Below are 25,252 nucleotides of genomic sequence, written 5' to 3'. Positions count from 1 at the left end.
GATTAAAATATAATAATGGGTAGCTCAGTGGTAAAAGATGCTGACTACCACCCCTGGAGTTGCAAGTTCAAATCCAGGACATGCTGAGTGACCCCAGCCGGGTCTCCTAAGCAACCAAATTGGCCCGGTTGCTAGGGAGGGTAGAGTCACATGGGGTAACCTCCTCGTGGTCGCTATAATGTGGTTTGTTCTCAGTGGGGCGCGTGGTGACTTGAGCGTGGATGCCGCGGTGGATGGCGTGAAGCCTCCACATCGCTATGTCTCCGTGGAAACGCGCTCAACAAGCCACGTGATAAGATGCGCGGGTTGACGGTCTCAGACGCGGAGGCAACTGGGATTCATCCTCCACCACCCGGATTGAGGCGAGTCACTACACCACCACGAGGACTTAAAAAAGCACATTGGGAATTGGGCATTCCAAATTGGGAGAAAAAATAAATAAATAAATAAATAAATTCAGGTCTTAAGCCCTAGGAGCTCACCTTTAGCGCCGCCCATGCTGTAAGTTACTTAAAAATACATTACAAATGCTAATTAAAAAACTGTAACTTAAATACAGCTCTACTTTGATAAACATGTTTTCAATTTCTGAGTTCAAAGTCATTTAGATATTTTTTCTGGGGCTTAAGGTAAAAAAATGTCTAAGTGGTGTGACTGTCTGGAGACTGTAAAAAATAATTAAATAATAAAATTCTCATTAAATTCTTGACAAATGTAATGTTGGCATAACTAGTTTGGAATTATCTTTTATTACTATTTCTTAATTTTAAAAAATGTTTATAGTTTATATATATATATATATATATATATATATATATATATATATATATATATATATATATATATATATATATATATATATATATTATTAATATTTGGAAAAACTTTTGTGCACAAAATCACAGTCAGGTGGTGTAATCAACATGCAAGAAGCCATTCTGTTGGCATGTTGTCAAAGCCATAAAACAGAAAAATACTCTCAAGATTGTGTAAGTTTTAAAAATATAATCAGATATTTTTATGGTAAAGCACATTTTGTTCAGGTCAAATGAAGTAACCCTAAGAAAACGTATTGATATTCGTGACTCAAAAATTCCTGATATTTGTAAAAAAAAATAAAAAAATAAAAATAATAATAATTACCTTGAATAATGTGAATAATGTGTACACTCACATGTATTCAAGGTGCAAGGAAAGCATTTTAAAATATTTAATTTATGGCTACACTACATTACATTTTTTAATGTCATTAAATCAATTGTATTGAAGAAGCTATAAATGTTTTTCAAAAATGAATGAAATTAACATGGGCACAAAGATTACATTTCTACAAACTTGACGTGTGTTTTAAACTAGGTTTTTAAAAGATTTCTAATTTTTATCATCACAAACAACCTTGTTTGTCAATAACCCATACTTTTTTTTTTTTGTATTATTTAATTCTCACTTAATTAATTATATTGTGAAATAAACGTTAACTGTGATTAAAATGACCTTTTTCGGTATGACCAAATATTTTGGTTTTATATTACATTTGTTATCAGTGTTCAACCCAGGCTCTGTAGATTCTCATGATTATAAATGATGACTGTGAGCTTACATAGATGATTGTTCTCAGGCCAGGAACTTGGGCAGACTGAGGAAGAGGAGCTGTTGTCTTGGGAGGCCTTCATGAAGAACAACTATCTGGCATCTACACCACAGGATGAGAGTCAAGAGTGTGGAACATCGAATCCAGGACACAGCAGAGAAGTACAGTAACTGTCCAATCAAGAGCTGGAATGAAGGGGGGCGGGGCTCTTAAAGACACAAGTCTCATAATAGGAATAGCTCATCCACAAATAAAATTCTGTCATTGTTTACTTTTAAGCTACGAAATTTAAAGCTCATATGGAAGTTATGCATTTTCCTCTCAGGGTTGGAGCGATGTCAGGACTTCTGGAGCGAGAACAAGAGATGGTTTCAGCCACCATGGCAAGAAGACTCACCAAGCTTGAAGAACAGGCCAGTAGTTCTGACATAAATACTCATAAACTAGATGTGAATGCAGTCACTCAGTCTTTCGTTATCTTTGCAGTAATTCAGGTAGTATGTCAAACCAAGGTGCTTTTCTTGTGTTCTGTCAGGTTTCGGAGTCCACCAAAGCTTTGCACTGGATTATAGATGCTCTGAAATCTCAGGGATACAACCCCAAAAGGCAGCCTCCTTTAATGAGTGAGCATCTCTTATGAGATTTATGCATCCTTCTGAATAATTAGTATAATTTACTATTAGTCTGTTTAACAGTTAAAGGCACTTTCCAAAGATAGGGGACACTCTGGTGACACAAGTGGCTTTTTTTTCTTTCTTTTTTTTTTTTTTGTAGTGTAAATCATTAGACAAACTAATAATAGAATTACCATGACTTGATAAATAGGATGCTTTAAGTGCACACAAATACCCTACCTCAGAAGTTTTGACATTCTCACACGTAATAAGTAATTCGATTATATACAAGTCAATTTAATTCCATATTTCTCAACTTGTACGCAAATTGTAGTGTTGACTGAATTTGCCGCATGCATCCTTTCAACCCTGTTACCAAAGTTATTTTAAGACAAATTATCAAACTTAAAGTAGATATGAGTTTATCGAAAACTACAAACCAACACTGGGTTCCAAACTAGTCTTAATTTTGATTCAGCTTATTATAGGCTAAATTTGCAGCCTTGTTACCCATTCCAGAGTCAGCATTTAACTTTCATATTGATTTTATATGGCTCGTTGTACATATCATGACAGTTTCCTGGTGAAAATTAACAGTAGAGGCGCTACAACAATATCTTTTATTCACTTTCACACAAATCACGAGTAAAATGGCAGATTATTAGTTCATAAACACTTACTTTTCACCCTGTTCCTCACACAATGCTGTCTTATGACATCTAAACACATTTACTATAGCGCGTGACTCGTTTTAACGTTTGCATTACATAATCAACTACATTTACAAGCGTGTTCGAGTGTGATTAAATTGTGCAGCTCAACTGATAGAGCGTTGCACTTGTGATGTAAAGGAGCGGGGTACGAGTCCTGAAGAGCATGCAAGCCCGAAGTGTCATAGAAGCACCACAAAATGACGTTAATCCTGTTTTTTATCTCACATGTGCTTTTTCAGACGCAATCGGTTAGTTAGGTTTAGGTTTAAGATTTAGGGTAGGGAGGTCTGTTTTGTTGAACATTTAATTCTCTTTTAGTGCCACACAGTGGACATTTCACCTCAGAACTGCTGTGATACATGTAAAGTCCCTGAGGTAGAGTCTGAGTCAAGTCTCAAGTCTTTGGTCACAAGTCCAAGTCAAGACTTAGTTGTTTTTTATATATATATATATTTACGTATATGTACAGTACCGTGCAAAAGTTTTAGGCACATAAGATGTTTCACAAAATAATTTGTCTTAAGATGGTTATTTATATCTTCAGCTTTAGTGTGTCAATAGGAAATATAAATGTTAGACTCCCAAATATTTCTTTTGCAAATAGAAAAGATTAGAATAGAAGAACAGGGAGCCCTGCAACAGATGTCATGGCCCCCACAGAGCCCCCCACTGAACATTGTGTCAGTCTGAGATTACATAAAGAGACTGAAGTAATTGAGACAGCTGAAACAGATAGAAGAACTGTGGTGAATTCTCCAAGAAGCTTGAACATCCTATCTGCCAACAATCAAGACAAACTGTGTCCAGGGGTACCTAGGAGAATTGGTGCTGTTTTAAAGGCAAAGGTGGATTTAGCTTTTTTTATGTTTACTGGACTTTATATGACATTAAGTGATAAATGAAAACTTTATTTCATTATTCATGAAGACATCCTCACTATGCAACATTTTTCACAAGTGCCTAAAACTTTTGCACAGTACTGTATGTATATATATATAGAGAGAGAGAGAGAGAGAGAGAGAGAGTTTTTATCTGAAGCTGGTTAGTTTAATAAACCCTGAATAAGGCTAATTAAATGTTTAAATATTTGCCTTGTTTTTTATTATTTTTATTATTATTATTATTTAAACTTGTCTAATAAAGTACATAATGTTTTACTTTAATCATGGATTTTATTTTTATACAGTAAACAATCAATAAACTATAATTTTTTTTGCATTAAAAGAGAACAGATTTTACACAGAAGGAAAACTAGCTTTGTCCATAAATCTTTAGGACTTTAATGCACTTTATTCTATTTTGCATTTGTCTGGTCACACTTTATATTAGGTTACTGTGTAACTACATGTTGTTCTGCAAAATGCCCACATTTGCTGCTACTGAGGTTGAGGTACGGGTAGATTTAGGAGTAAGGGTAGTGTTAGGGGTTAGAGTTAGGTTTTGGGGTTAGGGTTAGGGGTAAAGATAACAGTGTAACTACAAATGTAATCAAATGCAAGTACTTTAAATTTAATTGCAATGCAGCAACATGTATGTACATAATAAGTACATTGTATCAAACTGTTAAGTACATAGTAGTTAAGGCCACCTAATATAAAGTGGGTCAATTTGCCTTTATGAAAATGTACCATAGTTTTTATAGATGAGGTATTTATTTGTAACAAGTCCATGGTAACCTCAGCCAAAACCAAGCATGGATCGTCACTACCATGGTAAAATGTAACGTGATTTCTATAAAACAAACTTCGGCATTTTGTAAAGAAAAAATAGTATCCTAAACACATTTAAAACTATAAATCCAAAATATAAACATTTATAAACTGCCATAGTTGTAACATAAATGTATGATATTCCCTTACTTCCCTAATGTAGCCTATTATAAATTTAATAGAGCTTTAGTAGTAATATAATATTTATTTTGAATATATTTCTGCCTAAAATACTATAGTCAATACAGTTAGTGTTACTAGTAAATTCATGATAAAGGTGGTGATGTGTGAAAAGTCTGCTAATTTATATCTACGTCACGGTGTTTTCTCAGCGTCAATGCTGTTTTGTCGAGCCGTTTAATGTGGTTTAAAACTAGTTTGCTCACAGGGAGGTTTGCACCGGAGAATCCTGTGCAGAATTAAAATGTTAATGACTCGCGCCGTGCTTCTCATTGGTCCTCGCAGCACTGTAATGATTATGCGGTGAGGATGAGAGCTCGAGACCGGTCCTCCAGATGTGTAAACGCACCTGCTCTGCACTCGTGCTGCTTTGTCAATTGATCAGGGTAGCGAATAGTGCTGTTTTATTTCGCTTTTGATGCGTATGACATTTGATTTTTCTCAACAGAAAATGGCAGCGCATAAGCGTAAAGAGAGAGAGCGAGAGAGGGAGAGTTGGCCAACTCTGTATTCACACCGGCGGGAAAAACAGTCGCAAAATGAATCGAGTCTATGATTTCGAGTCCAAGTCAAGTCTCAAGTCAATTGTTTACGAGTCCAAGTACTTAAATTGCGACTCAAGTTTACATCTCTGGCGTGTAAGGACCCATGTTATATGTGCCACAGTTTCAAACTGTGTCCAGACTAGAGACAGACTGATATAACGGTTTTACCGATTAATCGGTGCCGATAGTTGTTTTTTGGAGCTATCGATTATCTGCAAAAGTGTATGCTGATAGTTTCTTTTTTTCCTCATTTTTTTATTCCTCAACAAAAATCCTCATCTGGTGAAACATATACAGGTGCATCTCAATAAATTAGAATGTTGTGGAAAAGTTCATTTATTTCAGTAATTCAACTCAAATTGTGAAACTCGTGTATTAAATAAATTCAATGCACACAGACTGAAGTAGTTTAAGTCTTTGGTTCTTTTAATTGTGATGATTTTGGCTCACATTTAACAAAAACCCACCAATTCACTATCTCAAAAAATTAGAATATGGTGACATGCCAATCAGCTAATCAACTCAAAACACCTGCAAAGGTTTCCTGAGCCTTCAAAATGGTCTCTCAGTTTGGTTCACTAGGCTACACAATCATGGGGAAGACTGCTGATCTGACAGTTGTCCAGAAGACAATCACTGACACCCTTCACAAGGAGGGTAAGCCACAAACATTCATTGCCAAAGAAGCTGGCTGTTCACAGAGTGCTGTATCCAAGCATGTTAACAGAAAGTTGAGTGGAAGGAAAAAGTGTGGTAGAAAAAGATGCACAACCAACCGAGAGAACTGCAGCCTTATGATTGTCCAGCAAAATCAATTCAAGAATTTGGAATGGACTGAGGCTGGGGTCAAGGCATCAAGAGCCACCACACACAGACATGTCAAGGAATTTGGCTGCAGTTGTCGTATTCCTCTTGTTAAGCCACTCCTGAACCACAGACAACGTCAGAGGCGTCTTACCTGGGCTAAGGAGAAGAAGAACTGGACTGTTGCCCAGTGGTCCAAAGTCTTCTTTTCAGATGAGAGCAAGTTTTGTATTTCATTTGGAAACCAAGGTCCTAGAGTCTGGAGGAAGGGTGGAGAAGCTCATAGCCCAAGTTGCTTGAAGTCCACTGTTAAGTTTCCACAGTCTATGATGATTTGGGGTGCAATGTCATCTGCTGGTGTTGGTCCATTGTGTTTTTTGAAAACCAAAGTCACTGCACCCATTTACCAAGAAATTTTGGAGCACTTCATGCTTCCTTCTGCTGACCAGCTTTTTAAAGATGCTGATTTCATTTTCCAGCAGGATTTGGCACCTGCCCACACTGCCAAAAGCACCAAAAGTTGGTTAAATGACCATGGTGTTGGTGTGCTTGACTGGCCAGCAAACTCACCAGACCTGAACCCCATAGAGAATCTATGGGGTATTGTCAAGAGGAAAATGAGAAACAAGAGACCAAAAAATGCAGATGAGCTGAAGGCCACTGTCAAAGAAACCTGGGCTTCCATACCACCTCAGCAGTGCCACAAACTGATCACCTCCATGCCACGCCGAATTGAGGCAGTAATTAAAGCAAAAGGAGCCCCTACCAAGTATTGAGTACATATACAGTAAATGAACATACTTTCCAAAAGGCCAACAATTCACTAAAAATGTTTTTTTTTATTGGTCTTATGATGTATTCTAATTTTTTGAGATAGTGAATTGGTGGGTTTTTGTTAAATGTGAGCCAAAATCATCACAATTAAAAGAACCAAAGACTTAAACTACTTCAGTCTGTGTGCATTGAATTTATTTAATACGCGAGTTTCACAATTTGAGTTGAATTACTGAAATAAATGAACTTTTCCACGACATTCTAATTTATTGAGATGCACCTGTACATATATACTCTTCATCTGGTCAATATATAGGCTGTAAAAAGCGTAATTTGGTAATACTCATAGAGCATTGTAAGGTAGCCAAGTCTCATAAGAGTCATAAAATAAAAGAGTCCCCGGTGTATTTCAGACTTGTTTAAAGTTGAAAATCCCCCGTAACGCACCAAATTGAGATTTTGGTTGCAAAATAAACTGCTTTTCAGGATTTGATTCATTTTGGACTCTTGTAGCCTCAATGTCTGTGCCCTTTTTAGTAAGAAAAGACTAAGAATTTTTTTTTTTACCATTCTATAAATTAATTTACAAAAAAACTATCGGTTGACTAATCAGTTATTGGCCTTTTCCATCACCTTAGTTATCGGTATTGGCAAAATCCACTCTCTGTCGACTTCCAGTCCAAACATGTCCCCAACTTTGGTAACAGTGTTGCAAAAATGGCAAACCTTAATGAAAATACTTGTAAAACAAAACAGATCATATAATATTTAGTCTGACCTCTCAAGATAAAGCACCTTCTGTCACTGAGTATTTGATGAAAAATACTTTTTAAGAAAGTCAGGCCCAATTTTGTAGGCTATTTGTAAAAAAGTGCCTCAATTCAAAATCTGCTGATGAAAGACGAAATCTGCTTGTCGTAGTTTTCAACGAGGCCGTGTCTCTCTCCAACCAGCAGGTAAAAGGTCAGACAGGGAGGACAGTGATTCTAGTGGACAGGAGGAAGAGAAAGACACGTCCCCTCACAAGTATGCATGTCAGCTGCTGTATCTCGGCAGTATTGTCAAACGCTTTCCTGTACCTGAGGAAAAGGTGTCATGGGAGGTGAATTATATTGCATTTCCTGCAATGCTCAGTGAAACCTTTTATCAAATGAAACAACCTTTATATCTTATAAAATCATATTTTTTTTTACCCTTTTATGCAAACTTCTCTCCGTACATTCCCTCGGTTTACAATCAACAGGGAGGCAGCGAGTAAGTTTTATACTGAAAAAGAGGGCTGCACAGTTTATCAAATTAATTATTAAAGTGCAAAAGGCTGAACAATTGCTTTTGACAGTTTTTTTCTAGATTTGGAATAAGCATATTAGAGCATATGATGTAATCATACTAAAAAACATGGTCTGATACACAATCACAACTAAAGTGTACCAAAATAAGATCTCAGTCCTTTTTTAAATCTGGATTCAATGTGAGTGGAAAGAGAATTGGGATCATTTTTCTCCCCATTCACTTTGCTTTTTTTTTTTTTTTTTGCTTTTTTTTTTTTTTTAGCTTTAATATTCAAGCAGCAACAATATGTGATTTAAAATGTTTATCATATTAAAATTAAAATGGGCAATCACAACATTTGTCAAAAACATTCCAACATGATTTTTGAGATGGGACAAAACAATAGCAACAGTTCCACATTGAAATTAATTCAAAAGATGATCAGAATATTTTGAAACACAGATATACCTTTTCATTGTTTTTATTGTTCATTTTACTTTATTTATCTAATTATTAAAGGATTAGTTCACCCCTGTGTTGTTATAACCCTATATGACTTTCTTTCTATTTCTTAACACAACCAGTTCACAGCGGACGGGGTTTCCCGCACAATGCCGAAAATAGAAAACAAGCGATCGATAGAATGTACCTTCGCTCGTCACTGCTGATTAGGACAAAAACTCTGATTAAAATAGAAAATGTACCTTTTATCACATGTCGTTTGCTGTCAGATTAGGACACAGTGTGACTGTGGCTGCCTGTAGCCTCCTCTATGATTCTGTTTGATTTCCGAGTACTCTTAAAAATAAGGCTGGGCATAGAAATGCATCAATTCTCCGACTACAAACTCTTCAGACATGTTTAGTAAGTTCTGTTCTCTGTTTTGTGTGCAGCTGTGTTGTGTTCTGTTGTCACTATCACTGTGGAGGACCTGTTTTTAGATAAACAAAACAAGTTTTCACTTGAACACCCCAATGTCACGAGGGGGCTGCGTGAACTGTTGCTCTCGTGCCCTATCATGAACGCACACAAGAGATCAACGGTCAGTGAACATTTTCACTAAATAATACATTAGATTTCAGTTTGTTTCTCACCAAATCTTATCATATACTTTCATAACAATCATGAGTCTCATTGAATAATTTATTAGACTTCTGAATTATACTTTTGTGTTCTTTTGAAGCTTGAAGATGTGGTCACCGTAAACTGCCATTGTATGACATCACTGAGCACAACATTTTTTCACAATTTCTCTCTTTGTGTTAAGAAAAAGAAAGAAAGTCATATAGTGTTATAACAACACAGGGGTGAGTAAACAATGACTGAATTTTCATTTTTGGATGAACTATCCCTTTACATTTCTACGTAGCCCCTTAGAGGACAGGGAGGGAATTTATTTTCCGAAATAGTTTACATTCCCTCACATTACTTTTGTGTTCCCTCGCAAATATTTTGGGTTCCCACACAATAAATTAACCATGATATTCATAGTAAAAACCTAGTAGTAATACTGGAAAATGAAAACGAATGTAATAAAAATCATAATTTTATAGTTACTATGGTTTTACTGCAAAAACTATTACTCAATTATGGTTACTGTAGTAAAACTATTGTTTTTTTTCTCCCTTTTTCTCCCCAATTTGTAATGCCCAATTCCCAATGCGCTCTAAGTCCTCGTGGTGGCGTAGTGACCTCTCCTCAATCCGGGTGGCAGAGGACGGAGCTCAGTTGCCTCTGCGTCTGAGACCGTCAATCTTATCACGTGGCTTGTAGAGTGCGTTACCGCAGAGACATAGCGCGTGTGGAGGCTTCACGCTATTCTCTGCGGCATCCACGCTCAACTCACCACGCGCCCCACCGAGAGCGAGAACCACACATTATAGCGACCACAACGAGGTTACCCAAAGTGACTCTACCCACCCTAGCAACCAGACCAATCTGGTTGCTTAGGAGACCTGGCTGGAGTCACTCAGCACGCCTTGGATTCAAATTCACGACTCCAGGGATGGTAGTCAGTGTCTTTACTCGCTGAGCTACCCAGGTCCCTAGTAAAACCATTGTTAACCATTATGAAAATGACCCATTGTTTTATACTGCAGTAACCATAGTTTAACCATGGTATTTGTAGTAAAACCATAGTAACCACAAGATTAACCATGGTTACTACAATATGACCAGGTGCGGCTTGTCTATATAGGCAGGTAGGGCAGACCCCCGCCTAAATATTAATTCACTTGAAAAAATAGATCCATACTATAAACTGCCGATAATATAATTTGTTTGCCTGTAAATGTGTTCAAATTCCTGACATACTGTATGTATTTAAAAGCAGGCCTAATATAAGTTTTTATCCTATTTTTAAGTCGTAAAGTAGCTGAAAGCTCCATTACACCGCGTTTGACATAGAGATATGAGCATGTGGGGCAGAGAGTCTGCTGCCCTCCCGAACTCCACAGCGCCCCTCAGTTCTCCCAATGGAAATCTGTGGTCAAATATGGTACTGCAACAAGCCCTTTTTGAGACATTGGGGCAGAAATAAATCTGCCTATATAGAAGTGCCAAACCAAAGGTAATTTTAGTATTAGTGCGTGCCAGCAGTGTGACAGATTGCAATGTCAACAGCGTGTTGTTTCTATTGCAAATTCAAGACAAACTGATCATAAAACAACTTGGTCCTGAAGAATATAAAATATAGTAGAAAATAGTTTGGCACTCAAAAGATAAGAGTAGTTGATAATACATTGTATGTTTTTTATGATGACAAATTGTACGTCAAAAAGCCTTGGCTCTTGAAACTTTCTGTTTTAAATTTATTGTGATTTAAAACATTATTTAGTTTTTTAGTACTGTGTAAACATGTAAATGGCATGTAGATTGTACTGTTTCTCTCCGTCTCCTCCCTGGGTTTCTTCAACAACACTTAACGTTATAAAATAACATTTTGATTTAGATTTTAATCTGAAAGAAGTCAACATTTTACGATAAATCGTTCTTATTTAGAATATTAGAATCAACATTATGTTCTTAGGGTGCCTCCTTGTGGTGGAATAGATGAAGGACACCACAAATTCTGTCATGTGGTGTTTGTGTTTGAATAATGAGTTGAATGAGTTGAATAATGTTACAAAAAGTAACAAAAAACAAAACAAAAAATGTTTTAAGGATCTGCCCCACCTATATCTACGATCACGAGCCACTACTGAATATAACTATAGTAAAACCATGGTTACTCTATGGATACTACAGTATTACTATATTTAAACCTTGGTTAATTGTATACAAACCATAGTTTTTGCTAAAAAAACAAAACATGGATACTACAGTATTAATATAGTGAAACCATAGTTAAGTTATTGTGAGGGAACCCAAAATAATTGCGTGGGAACACAAAACTATTTCAAGAAGAGGCTCCAAAAATGAATGGATTTTACAGGAATCCAGGAGGACGGACTGCGATACGGGGGAAAGGTGCTCTTAAATACCTAGGTCTAAATCATATTCTTCACCCAATCCTCACCAGGTATTCTGTACTGGAATTAAATTCCCATTCCTGTCCTGATCCTCCCTCAGGAGAACATACTGGAATTAAAATCTAATCTCATCAGATAAAATGAAAGTTTACATCAAGTGCATAAAAAATAATGCAGCCCCCACATCATTTATGAGATTACAGCAGATTAGCGATCGCATTCATCTCGTGTCCTGAGTTCATCCTGCTTTGATGGTTTGACTGTTTGTGTAAGAGGAAAAATAAAGGAATTGAATAAGTTCTGTCTGTGTTTGGCAGATGGCGTGACTCTCCAAACAGAGTTGGAGTTGGTAAACCTGGCATCCAGTTAATGAAACGAGATTGGAGGTGTAGGTTAGAGCTACTTTGACTTATAAAAAGCAATAAAACTTTTTGAATTTGCCATGCAAAATGGATCTCAGAAGACCTATGTCAAGATATATTGCATTGCACAGCTGGAAAGGGTTACAAATTTATCTCGAAGAGCTTAGATATTCATCTGTCCACAGTTAGACAATTGTCAGTAAATCGAGACTATTTAATACTATGGCTACTCTCCCTAGAAGTGGCCGTCCAGCCAAGATGACTCAAAGGAAACACCGCAGAATGCTCAATGAGGTAAAAAAGAACCCTAGAGTGACAGATAAAGACTTGAAGGAATCATTGGAACTGGTTAATATCTCTGTTCATGAGTCTACTATACAGAAAACATTAAACAGGCATGGTGTCCATGGCAGGACACCACGAAGGAAGCAGCTGCTTTCCAACAAAAACATTTCTGCACACCTGAAGTTTGCCAAAGATCACCTTGACACTCCACAACGCTACTGCGAAAATGTTTTGTGGACTGATGAAAGTACAGTTGAATTGTTTGAGATGAACACGCAGCACTATGTATGGCATAAAAAGGGCACTGCAAACTAACATGAAAACATCATCCCAATGGTGAAGTACAGTGGAGGGAACATCATGATTTGGGGCTGGACCGCTTGCCATCATAGAGGGAAAAGTGAATTCCCAAGTTTATCAAGATATCCTACAGGATAATCTGAGGGTGGCTGTGTGCCAGCTGAAGCTCAAAGTAAATCCACTACAGAATGGCTTAAAAAAAGAAAATCTACCTTTTGGAGTGTCCCAGTCAGAGCCCAGACATTAACCCAATAGAGATGCTGTGGAATGACCTCAAGAGAGCCGTTCACACCAGACATCCTAAGAATATGAGCTGAGCTGAAGCAGTTCTGTAAGGAAGAATGATCCAGAATTCCTTCTGATACCGGAAACACTTGGTTGAGGTTATTGTTGCCAAAGGAGGATCGACCAGTTATTAAATCCAAGGGTTCACTTACTTTTTCCACAGCACTGTGAATGTTTAAAGAGATGTGTTCAAAAAAGACATGAACGATTTAGTTGTTTGTGTGTTGTTATCTTAAGCACATTGTGTTTGTCTATACTTGTGACTTCGATTTCGATGAGATCACATTTTATGACCAATTAACGCAGAAAACCAGCTAATTGCAAAGGGTTCACATACTTTTTCTTTCCACTGTAATTCTGCTAATCTGTTTGTTAAAACAGTGATGTATTTGGGTTGTTAAAAATATAATCTGCATTAATAGTCCAGCCAAAGTCCAGCCAAACCTGATGACCCTTTACCACTGACTCTGCAGAGATATTTCGGTAAAAAGGTCTGTCTGGAGGCTGTTGAAAAGGTAAGCAAGAACAGTCCAGAAGATGTAAACTTCACTGACAACATTTTTACAGACATTAGGATCATTGGTAACACTTTACAATAAGGTTCTATTAAATTAGTTAATGCATTAGTTATCATGAACTTTTTTAAGGGGTTATTGGTAATTAATACTGAACAATGAAATCAGCAGTTTTCATTGCATTTTAATTCTGCTCCCTTTAATTCAAAATACATTTCAGGATTTTCATCATACTGTACATGTCATCGTTTACTTAAATAACAATTTAAAACAAACTGTTCCTTCTATTTTCTTAACCGGTCAATTTTGACCCGCATGGTGAGAGCCAGTTGTGACCTTTCACCTTTGGACTTGGATGTTATACAGCTTTAAATAGTTGTTTTGTACATCTATAAATCAAATTTGACCAACATTTTTTTGAAAAGCCCCATACTCTTTCCCACAAATTGCAGACTTTCCTTTCAAATGGGGTCTGGGGTTTATGGCAGACATGCATATGTCCACAAACGCACACAGAGAGAGGGGTTTTATTTATTCTTCTTTTTTTTTTTTTACAGTTTTAAACAGGTAATACAGTGTATGTTAGTAAATAAGTTTACTTACATGGTTTTATATGATTGGGTACTATGGAGCTAAAGCCCCCCCCCCCCCCCAATGGTAAAAGACCTATTGAATATAATTTTCTCCTAAAACATTAGATGTCAGAAAGAACTATTTCAGCACCTTCCTAAACACATGTAACACTGCAACAAATATGGGTGGGTCTGTGAGTTGGGTGGGGGGGGGGGGGATGCTGGAAAATGCAATAGATTAATTTGTGAAATAGGCATTAAATAACATTGTAACTCTACAATGTACACTGTTGATTTACTACAAGCAGAAAAAAATAAATCAGAAATAGTTGTTATAAAGTTAATATATTATAAAATGCCAAAAGTGATTGAAATAAACACAAATCGAGACATTCTTGGACAATATTTGCCAAGTTTTTTAACTTTTTTTTGTGTGTGTAATTCTTCAAATGTTATGTTACCCCTTTAATATTCAGTATATATAATTTTTTCCCTATCATTTTACACTTTGGGACCACACACACACACACACAAAATAAAAAAGAAAATAAATAAATAAAATAAACATATTTTCGTTAAAGGGGGTCTTTAGTGAATTTATGCATTTTTTTAATGAGGACAATAGGAGGGTCAACTTATTTTTATTTAACGTATTTAACCAATCAAGAATACTTTTGCAGCATTTGAAGTTTTAATCTCGATTAATGTTAATCTGCAGATACGAAAACACAACAAAGCACATATACATTATCATTAGTTGATGCATTATGAACTAGCATGAACTAACAATGAACAATTGTCCAGTTCTCTCAATTTAACCCTTGTGCGACCTTCGGGACATTTTTTTCTTTTTCATTTTAGTTTTTTTTTTGGATCATTTTGGCTATGTTAATGCCAACGGCATAAATTTTGCCAAAGGTGTGTATTTTTGGGGGAATTTTGATGTTTCAACCTCAGTTCCTATAATACATCAACAATACACTGTGTACACAAAATAGTCACACTCAGGACCTTCAGGACAAAAATGTCCCCATTGAAACCCATAAAACTGCAATATTTGATCCCAGTGCCATTAAAGCATTCAATCTTGAATTCTGTGATATTATGCTTTCATTCTGGAGTCCTGGCTTCAAAATTTACATTTGAAAACTTTTACACCAGATGGTGCCATTTTTCTCATGTTTAGCCTATGGAGCAATTACATGCTTTTCCCCTATTCTCTGTTTGATGTATTATGGAGCACTGCAGGCCAATTGAATAAATGATGCAGATAAAATTATGTGTGTGTGTGGATGTCAGAGTGTGTTTTGTATGTGTGTATTGAGAAATTTGTGCATGTGTGTGTGTGTGTGTGTGTGTGTGTATGTGTGTGTGTGTGTAAATAACAACAGTGACATTATGTAAACAAACTGGCATTGAAAGCGTTACAGTCCTGAAAATGAATGAATATTTGGTAGTTATGATCAGGACTGATGTTGGTTAAAAAAATCTAAGTCAGTGAAAGTGGAAGATAATAGTAACATATAATGTTTTTATGGCAGTTTTTTGACGCAGACATTTTTGTCCTCTAAGGATCTGATTATGAGGTTGTTGTTTTTTTAATCTAACACTGCACAAAAAATAATAATGCATCAAAATCAATGTTGTTGCTAATCATTGACATATCCCAGACTGATAATCCCCCCAAAAAAAAACAAAAAAAAAATCCTCAGCATTTAGTGTATGGAACATAATTCATTTTTGCGTGTGCGTGTGCCTGTGTGTGTGGTTTTTTTTTTAATAAAAAACAACATTGCCATTATATAAACAAACTGGCATTTAAAGGGTTAAAATCCTGAAACTGAATGAATATTTGGTAGTTATGATCAGGACTGATGTTTGTTAAAAAAATCTAAATCAGTGAAAGTGGAAAATAATATTAATATATAATATTATTATGGCAGTTTTTTGAAATTTCTATCCTCTAAGGACCTCTGAGTAACTTATTTAAATCAACGCACAAGGGTTAAAATAATAGAGAGAGAGCGCGGTTTTAATACGTATTTGGAACGGGACACGTTCAGCATCTTCGATGACGCGACGCGAGTTTTTATAGCCGCGCGTTGCTGCAGGTGCGCAGTTCAGCGCATGCGGAGGTGACGTGAGCGCTCACATGACAAGCATTAAAGCATCGGGGATCAGAACCGATGACGGTCCACCGGAGAGCAGCGCGAATAACACGGTAAGATTCCATTCTTTCCCTTTGATGTTCTCATTTCATGTATTCTAATCATTCTAATCACAATGGTTTACAAACGTCAGCTCTTGTTTTTAATGCGCTCTGAATTGCATATTAGATTTTAAAGAGCTCGCAAACACACCGCTACACAATTACACCCGTGTTAGATTTTAGATGGCTTCCTACCCCTGGTGGAACAGCTATATTGAGAATATTCACAGCTTTAAAACATGTCATGTAAATATAATCGGCTGGGAATTGAACAGGCGCCTAGTTCAATGCAGCGCATTTGTTTTTCTGCCAAGAATGTGACTCAGATGCACCGGCTGGAACAAAAGCTTGCACATCTGAAACAGACTTGCTTGGTTGTTGTGAAAAGGGTGTAAACAAATAATTTCATTCTAATCTGCTTAAAACGTTAAATTGTGGCATCTTTTAATTGTAATGTGGGTAATGATTTTGGTGCATTAAATGTAAATGCAAATTACACTTCTATGCTGAAATATTTGAAGACTATAAGGGTCATTAATTTGTTGATTTTTATTCTGTTAGCTAAATTGTATGTCGTCCCTCCTTTAAAAAAAAAAAAAAAAAAGCAAGTGAGACACTTACAATGGAAGTCAATGGGGGCCAATCTGTAAACGTCAAAATACTCGCTGTTTCAAAAGTATAGACACGAGACATAAACGATGTGCGTGTAAACATGATTCTTCTATATTGTCAAGTTATAGCCAGTTTTACAACTTCGTTGTCATGACGATGTAACAAACTCAAAAATCGTTGTAAAAATAATGATTTTTAACACCCTTACAGTTGAGTTTTAACTGGAGTAATAATGTAAGTGCTTTTATAAAATTATGAGCTTCACATTTCTGCCTTAAAACCCTCCAAAAATTGGCCCCATTCACTTCCATTGTAATCGGTAAAAACATCAAACTCATCAAATAGCCATGTGTCATATGTTGTTGGAAAGCTGTCAAAGAGTGGAATACAACCAGCCTATTTGTTTTACTCACAGACAAAAATATAGCGAGGAATAGCTAAGTATATGTCTTTGACAATTATGTTGGTGTTGCTTATATGCCGCGTTTTCGCTTATAACTTCACAAAAAATAAACGGAACATAAAATATCAGACAATATTACTTAGAGGAGGTGATTATCTTTCAAACAAGCCCACATACAAGATAATCAGATGCAGAGATCATTAGATAATCCACATGAAGCACAATGTTACATTTGGCCACCAGGAGATGGCGCCAAATACATGACACAGACTCAATGATGACTCAAATGACACAGAGTGAAACTCATTCTGTGAAATCTCATTACTAAAATCATGTCTGCATGCTATGCAAACCTTTAGTCAATGTTGTGTTTGCATGTGTAATTAGTTCTTATGTACAGTTGTGTTTTATTTGTTTGGAGAGGCTTTTGGACACATGGAGACATTTTTGGACACTATGATGAACTATATTTTTTTTATGCGATAACTTTTGATTGCTTTGTCGTATCAACACAAAATGTTTCTCAATTACAGTTGACATGATTGGGAACAAAACAAAAGCTTTTCGGAGCCACCTTATTTGTACCCAGATTTATATAATGTCAAATCAGAAAAAAAGGTTCTCTCTCTTTTTTTTTTTTTTTTCGAGTTATAAGCCTTTAATTTTGGGTATGCCACTCAAACAGGAAATCTTTAAAAACACCTTCAGAGCTTAAAGGGTTAACCCCCAAGGTACATATTTGACAAGAACAGACTTCTTTCAATCTTACATACTTTTAAATAATACAGAATAGAAGAATTATTTGCAGGGTACTACAATGAATTGTTTCCCAGTTGCTTAAACAGTTTAATTTTATGTGGACATGTGCTACAATGTCATTTTTATCCTGTTCTGTAGTAGTATCTTCAGTGTGTGATACTCTAAAGGCAATCCGATCTAGAAAAATACACTTAATCTGGTTATAGAGTTTCCTGTTTGCTATAGTGTGTAACATTGTTCAACAATAATAATTGTTATTTCGGGAAAACGTATACTTGGTTGCATTCCACATGTCACTTACTCATGATTATAGACTACTAACAACATGTTGGTCTGGTCATATATACGGAAAGAAAATGACTAGTAAGAAGTTTTTGCACACAGTTTTTCCAAGTAAATCTTATTGGTAAAAAATAATTAAAATCTACTTAACTTCATAACATAATATTGATTAACGTGAGTGAGTAAATTTAACAAACATTTTAGTAAATACAGTAAGTTTGACTTACAAATATGATATACATGGTACTTAAATAAATATGTCATTTAAATGAACATATTATTAGAACATGTCACGTTTTGAGCTTTCCTTAAAAACATGTTTAATCATGCACCGCATGACATATGGGAGCCTCCCACAGGGAAGCTTAATGCATGTTATGTAGTCTTTTAGACAGCATCATCTTGCATTACTGGTGATAGAAACAAAAATAGAGCTGCACACACAGACAATGATGGTGACAATAAACAGATGTTTTTTTATCATGAACGGTAGGGATGGTACGATATGTTTACCTCACGCTACGGTTCGATATATGATAAAAGGTTCACAATTCAATATAATAGCATGTATATGACAAAGTATGTGAATTTAGAAACATTTTGAGCAAAATGCACGTTATAAAGGTTCTTTAGTACACAATATAAATGCTCAAAGTTTAAATAGAGTTTCTCTATAAGAAAAGATCACAAACAAATAAGCTTTCAAAAATACTGGGGTACATTTAGGCTGATCAGGTGCAGAACAAGGAATACAACTGAACAGAACCTGTCCTAAAAAAAAGTATGTGAAAGTGTGTATTTTAGTTTTTAATAATTTGTTTGTCATCATTAGTATACAGGGATGCATACTCATGAGAGGTGACAAAGGTGAGAAAGTCATAGCACATATACAGTATTTTTAGTGAATTTGTCGTATTTAATGCTTTTTTAAGTGTTTAAGCTTCAGGTGCCATTTCAAATGATTTTAATAAATAAAATGTAGAAGAGTTAACCAAACAAATTGGTCACATTAGCTTAAAAAAAGGTGACTTTAGCCAAAAGGTGAGTAGCTTGCTTACAAATTCTACGTTCTATCAATTAATGTTATATCATAAAATTGTATATATAATAATGATATGAGCATTCACTGTTTGAAATAATGTATACAATTTACAAGTAAAAACACTGAGTTTACATTCTTTTGTATAACAATCACTAAAATGGTACTATCACTTTAAGAGATCAACAAGCATCTCACAGGCTTACGCAAAGTGTCCCGACTTATGAGTCTCTCGGTTTATCGCATTAAAACATTTTTTATCTACCTGTAAAGAACAAAAAGGATATTAAAGACACATTATTCAATAAAAGTCAAGTGCATGGATTTCATCTTTGATGGACACACATTAGAAGGAAGAAATGGTCCATTTAAATTTCAAGCACTTTTTATCAAAACGAGGTGATTTCCAGGTATTCCAGTTCTTACATTTCTAAAAGCTAAATTCAAGCACTTCAAGGACCTTTTGCGAACCCTGTAAACGGTGTAGAAAAATAAAGCAAAACAGGTGTAAAATTAAGCGATAGAGAGATTATGATGTTTGATGGGTCATTTCATTTATGAACACAGACAAAAAACAATGTTGCAAATTTCAGAATATCGAGTTTTGCCTCGATATGGTGCATCATTTTTTTTTTTTTGGTTCGTGATATCGAAATTCGATATTTCATCCTATCCCTAATGAACGGGTAATTTTGTGTAGAAAATGAACTTTAGACTGCACAAAACAAGAAGTTACCAAACGTTACAACAAAATTAACAATAAAAACATTGAAACCATGCAAGAATATGAATAACTCAAGCCCAGTGCTTATTTTATTTACCAGTAAAATATACCCATATGCAAATAAATATGACAAGGTTTCTACTTTAGGATTGATAAATGATGACGCATTGTAACAATAACAAACAATCGTAAATAATATTTTCTTATAAGCTGGAGCATTCATTATTACATGTTTGAATGTTGATTTTACAAGTTCACACTTATTCAATGTAGAAAGTTGGCTAATTTGTCTGCAACTCCATTGTAAGTAAAACAAGCACTGACAGCAGTTTTTGGCATCCTTTAAAGGGGTCATGAAATGGAGAATCAAATTCCCTTGATATTTAGATATATGTAAAAGTGTAACTATACTATAAAAACATACTGTAAGTTTCAGAACTCAAAACTTCCTCCCTACACTAAAAAGAGCATTTATAGTTGCCACCCTGCTGAAACATCTTGTTTTGAAATCTGTCTGTTCATGACATCACGAGACATTGCTCATTAGTATTTACACATCCCACAACATGTGTCATCGCACCCTTGGCCCCGCCCACTGGTGCGCAGTTCAAGTCAAGAGAGCAGGCTAACTATTCCTAACATAACAACTAATGGGACCCATCTGGGCTATTTTGGATTCTTTTTTAATATATTCATGCACTAAACAGACATCTTTGACCAATTGATACATATCTCATGGTGCTTTTAAAAGACGCAGTGTTAAGTTACAACTCTGAAAGGGAGAAGCAATTCTCTTTCATTCAGCTGCTGCCTGTGCTGCTTTGAAAACGGCAATTAAAACTTTTTTAATTGTTGGTGTATGTAAACATAGGACGTCTTTGATGATTGATGTCTTTGACGATGGACGTCTTTGACCGTTCCGATGTGTTTCCGGTGATGTGCGCCTACAGTATGTGTGTGTCATTTCACCATTCTTTGGACTATGATGTGTACGTTTTCTTTCGACTCATGTCAGCATTGATTGTTTGTGAACCGTCATAATACGATTCCAGCTTTGCAAAGGAACTGCTATTGAAGAATGGGGCAGTTAAAAACACTTCAAAAACGCAAGTAAACCATTTCATTCATGAATATTTCAAATGTCATGACTGTATGATAGTTTATGGTGTTAACAGTTGTGCTTGAGTTGAACAGTTTAATATATTCCGATGCAGTGTGTTGGATGTGCATTATGTGTAAACCCTGAAATTTAGTTTTATAATGTTGTGGTGCTTGTTCATTCTCTTCCGATTGAGTTTGATGAATTTGAGGGGCTGCACGATGTTAGCCAATCAGAACAGTGGACGTTTACATTGAAGTTTTAAGGAGGTGCTTAGGCCAAAACCGAGCGTTTCAGACAGAGGGCCAAAAACAGAGTAGAAAATGATCATATATTGTGACTGTTTTGGTGCAAAATAAACTTTTACAACATTATCATTGGACCTCAGGGAAGATAATAAAATTATAAAAAAATAGCACATCATGACCCATTTAATATATAAAGTAAGCTGGATTTCATGTGTTGTTGCGTTCTGAAATGTGAGAGCTCAAGTATGCATTGCATTCTCACCGTTGCCACAAGGGGTGCTATAGTGGAAATCTTCCGCTTCTTCCATGATTCGTTTTCTTGTTTGGGTCAACTACTGTCATGGCGGAGCAACAGTTTAAAAGAATATTGCTGAGCAAGCTAAGTTAAAGTTAAGTTGTCAACATGTTTATAGCTAGCTACCTGAATAATAACGTGTCCGGTTTAATGGCACACACATTTGAAGGAAACTCTATCTTCCCCTTGAGTACTGAGGTTTGTTATCGGCATAGTACAGGGTTCCTGTGGGTCCTTTAAAAAGGATGCACGGGGGGCTTGTGAGTGTTTCCAGCTGTTGCAGAGCAGTTCATGGAAATTTATAACAAGCGATTACTAATGATCAACTGTTGATGATGATGGTATAGTGTTGATGAAATATGACAATGTTTACTTTTAGTTGTTTACATTGTAATACGTTGTAGATTATTGTAGGAGTGCACATTTGATTTCCATTATCTGTTTGAATGAGCAGCTGGAAGCATTGAAGGGCATACATTTCAAAATAAGAGTCTCTGGTGTATTTTAATGTTAAAAGTTCCGCACTATGAATTATTATTCTATTTTTTTCCCCATGGTTATTGGTATATTGGTTGCACCATAAACATGCATCTGGAATATAATTCAATTTGGACTCTTGTAGCCTCTGTCTGGCCCTTCCCATCACAGGAAGGAAAGACGAAGAACATTTAATATTGGCCACCAATTTTAAAAACTATTGGCAGATTAATTACCTTTCTTTCAGCACATTGTCCTATCAGCAAAATCCAATATCTTTTCACCTCTAATTTGTATTTATTTATATAATGGTACATAAATCTATTTTAAAGAGATGCATACAGTATATGTGTAAAACCTGTCTTGAGTATTTTAAACTTGCATATACTATACCCTGTTTTACTGATAAGCAATGTTAAGGCCATGTTGAATGTGTGCCCCTGCCTGTTTAAGTAAGAGTCTGTGATGCATGATGTATTTTGAGATTGTGTGGGTTTGTTTTGGTATGGGTATACGGTATTTGTTTTATTTGATCAGGTCTTGAAAAGGTCTTATAAAGTCTTAAATTTGATTTTAAACACTCTGCAGCAGCCCTGACAGTAACACAAGAGCACACGTTAAGTATGTACTTGCATACTTGAGGATGTTTCTAGCCTAAATGTCCACGTGTGGCCGTAATGAGAAGCCGTCCGTCTGTCCTTGATGAATGTGCTGACTGAGAAGGGTGCAGTTACAGGTCACTCTCTCCAATTTAGCAAATGTGGGTGTTCCCTCGTTCTCCTCTGCACCTCTAATTAAGCATGTATGTTCTCACACTTAAAGCCTCTTGGCTCAACTTATTATCTGTGTTTTTTAAGTGTGCTGGAAGGGAAGTGGATCTTTTTATTTAAAATACTAAATATTACTAATAATAATAACTTGATTTTAAGCAGTATAGTAACACTAAAGGCCAAAGAATACTCCGGGTTTCCACATGCCTTTACATCTTGCACACAGTGAGCAATGCACATGACGCAAATTTCAGCACAGTACTGACTTCATTGCATTAATTTACCAACCCAATACCAATGTATTTCCCTTCTGATGATCTATATCAGTCAGATTTGAAGGAAACTGTAAATGCAGAAGATTTGATTGGAAACAAAGAGAGACAGAGCGCAATGCTCATGCGTCCTCATATGAATCAGCATCTAAATTCTTATATAATCTCTCCACTGAATCAAATGTAAATAGGACACTAAGGGTCTCCTGCATACTAGACCAACATTTTTTCACAGTCATAGACCAAATATAATATGAAAAAGATGATACAGTTGTTTGTTTAGTAAAGGCAATGTGCCCTTCCCAGAAGTGACATCACAGTGTGAGGGGAGGGGCTGAAACAGGAAGCAGTATTTATGTAATTGTGATGTGGGCTGCATCCCTGTAATCCTAGAGAGAAATCTACCACTCTCTTTCTGCTGTTTTCATTTTCACAAGCACACAGCGTAAGGGGCGACTGTCAGGTTTAGTCAAGTGTGCATAAGCCCATTTGTTTTAAAAGAGAGAGACCTTGATGCACATGCTTGATGCTGTTAAAGGAGTACATTTGTTCCCTGGGTCAAAGTCGAAATAATAGATGATTTGCATGTTGTACTGGACATCGGTCTGAGCTGCTTGTCGTACAGCTTCTTTCCTTTGACATCTGCTCTACTCTTCTGTATGCTATTGCTTAGTGGTGGTTGACTAATGTGTGTGTGTTTTTTAATGGCCATTATTATTATTCATTATATTTAGTGTTTTAACCATGATATTCGTAGTGAAACCGTAGTAATAATAATAAACTATTTTATATAGCGCCCTTAAAAGTAGCTTCTCAAGGTGCTTTACACAGTAAAAACAAACATATAAGAATGCAAAACATTAAGATTAATGAAATATAAACATGCACATCAATATACAATTCATAATAAATCAGAAACACAATAAAACATGCATATGAGAATAAATAACATACAAATATAAAAACAAAACTAAAATAATCAAGTAAAAGCTAACCTGAAGAAGTATGTTTTTAGATAAGATTTAAAAATGCCCAAAGTCTGTGCTTCTCGAGTATCAACTGGAAGTGAATTCCACAATTTAGGAGCATAAAATGAAAAAGCCCTGTCACCCATGCAACGCAGGTGAGTTTGAGGGACAGCCAAAAGACCAGATTGGGAGGAGTACAGATTACGCTTCAGCAGAGGCGCAAAAATCACATATGCAAGGTATGCAATGCATAGGGGCGCCATGTAAAGGGGTGCTCCAGCGGCTCACTAAAGGTGATGCAATCGGCCTCCTCGACCCCTCCAACATCACCCCCCAGCTTAACGCTCAGTGCTTATATTGGATGACACTAACCCTCCCGACAGATACATGGGGTACAAAATTTTGCATACCCGCTCGGAAATGTGTAGTTGCGCCCCTGCGCTTCGGGGTGTATATTGTTAAAAGATCAGACAAATACTGAGGAGCCAGACCATGCAGTGCTTTATATGCAAGCATAAGTATTTTAAAATCAACACAAAACATGACAGGGAGCCAGTGCAAGGATTCCAAAATATAAGTAATGTGGTCACTTGTTCTGGTCCTAGTCAGGATCCTAGCTGCCGAATTTTGTACATATTGCAATTTAAGTGTGGATTTGGAGACCCCAACAAGAAGTGCATTACAGTAGTCAATGCATGAAAAGACAAAAGTGTTCATCAGCTTTTCAGCCAGAGAAAAAGATTGTATAGGGTGTAATCTTGTGATATTTCTAAAATAAAAAAGGAAGTCTTAACAGTATTCTGCACATGGGGATCAAATATCAAACTAGCATCAAAAATCACTCCAAGATTCTTCAGTTTTCTTTGAAACTCCAGAATAGTGCCATCAACAGATAGTTATAGTACCAGCTTTACGAAGCTGGTGAGGAGAGCCAAGAAGCAAAACTTAAGTCTTATTACTGTTTAGACAGAGAAAATTGTTAGTCATCCATATTTTTATCTCATAAATACAGTAATAGCCTAATACAGGAAAATGAAAAACAATGGGAATTCAAATCATAATTTTGTGATTATTGTGCATTTACTATGCAAACACCATAGTTTA

At 36.0% G+C, this 25,252-nt stretch overlaps 1 protein-coding gene and 1 pseudogene across 1 annotated transcript in view; both read left to right on the top strand.

Annotated features, from left to right (window-relative positions):
* LOC127447610 (transient receptor potential cation channel subfamily M member 2-like) overlaps positions 1-25,252 on the top strand; it is a 53,452-nt pseudogene that overhangs the window by 21,903 nt on the left and 6,297 nt on the right.
* The window catches only part of LOC127446918 (mitogen-activated protein kinase kinase kinase 13-like), an 84,696-nt gene continuing 75,616 nt past the window's right edge, over positions 16,173-25,252 (top strand). The window contains exon 1 of the mRNA XM_051708240.1: positions 16,173-16,212. The gene's annotated coding sequence lies outside the window, so the exon portion shown is untranslated. The remainder of the gene's footprint in view (positions 16,213-25,252) is intronic.

This window comes from Myxocyprinus asiaticus, chromosome 10 (genome assembly GCF_019703515.2).
Source record: "Myxocyprinus asiaticus isolate MX2 ecotype Aquarium Trade chromosome 10, UBuf_Myxa_2, whole genome shotgun sequence".
Taxonomy (NCBI): Eukaryota; Metazoa; Chordata; class Actinopteri; order Cypriniformes; family Catostomidae; genus Myxocyprinus; species Myxocyprinus asiaticus.
This window is presented reverse-complemented; position numbering and strand designations above follow the sequence as displayed.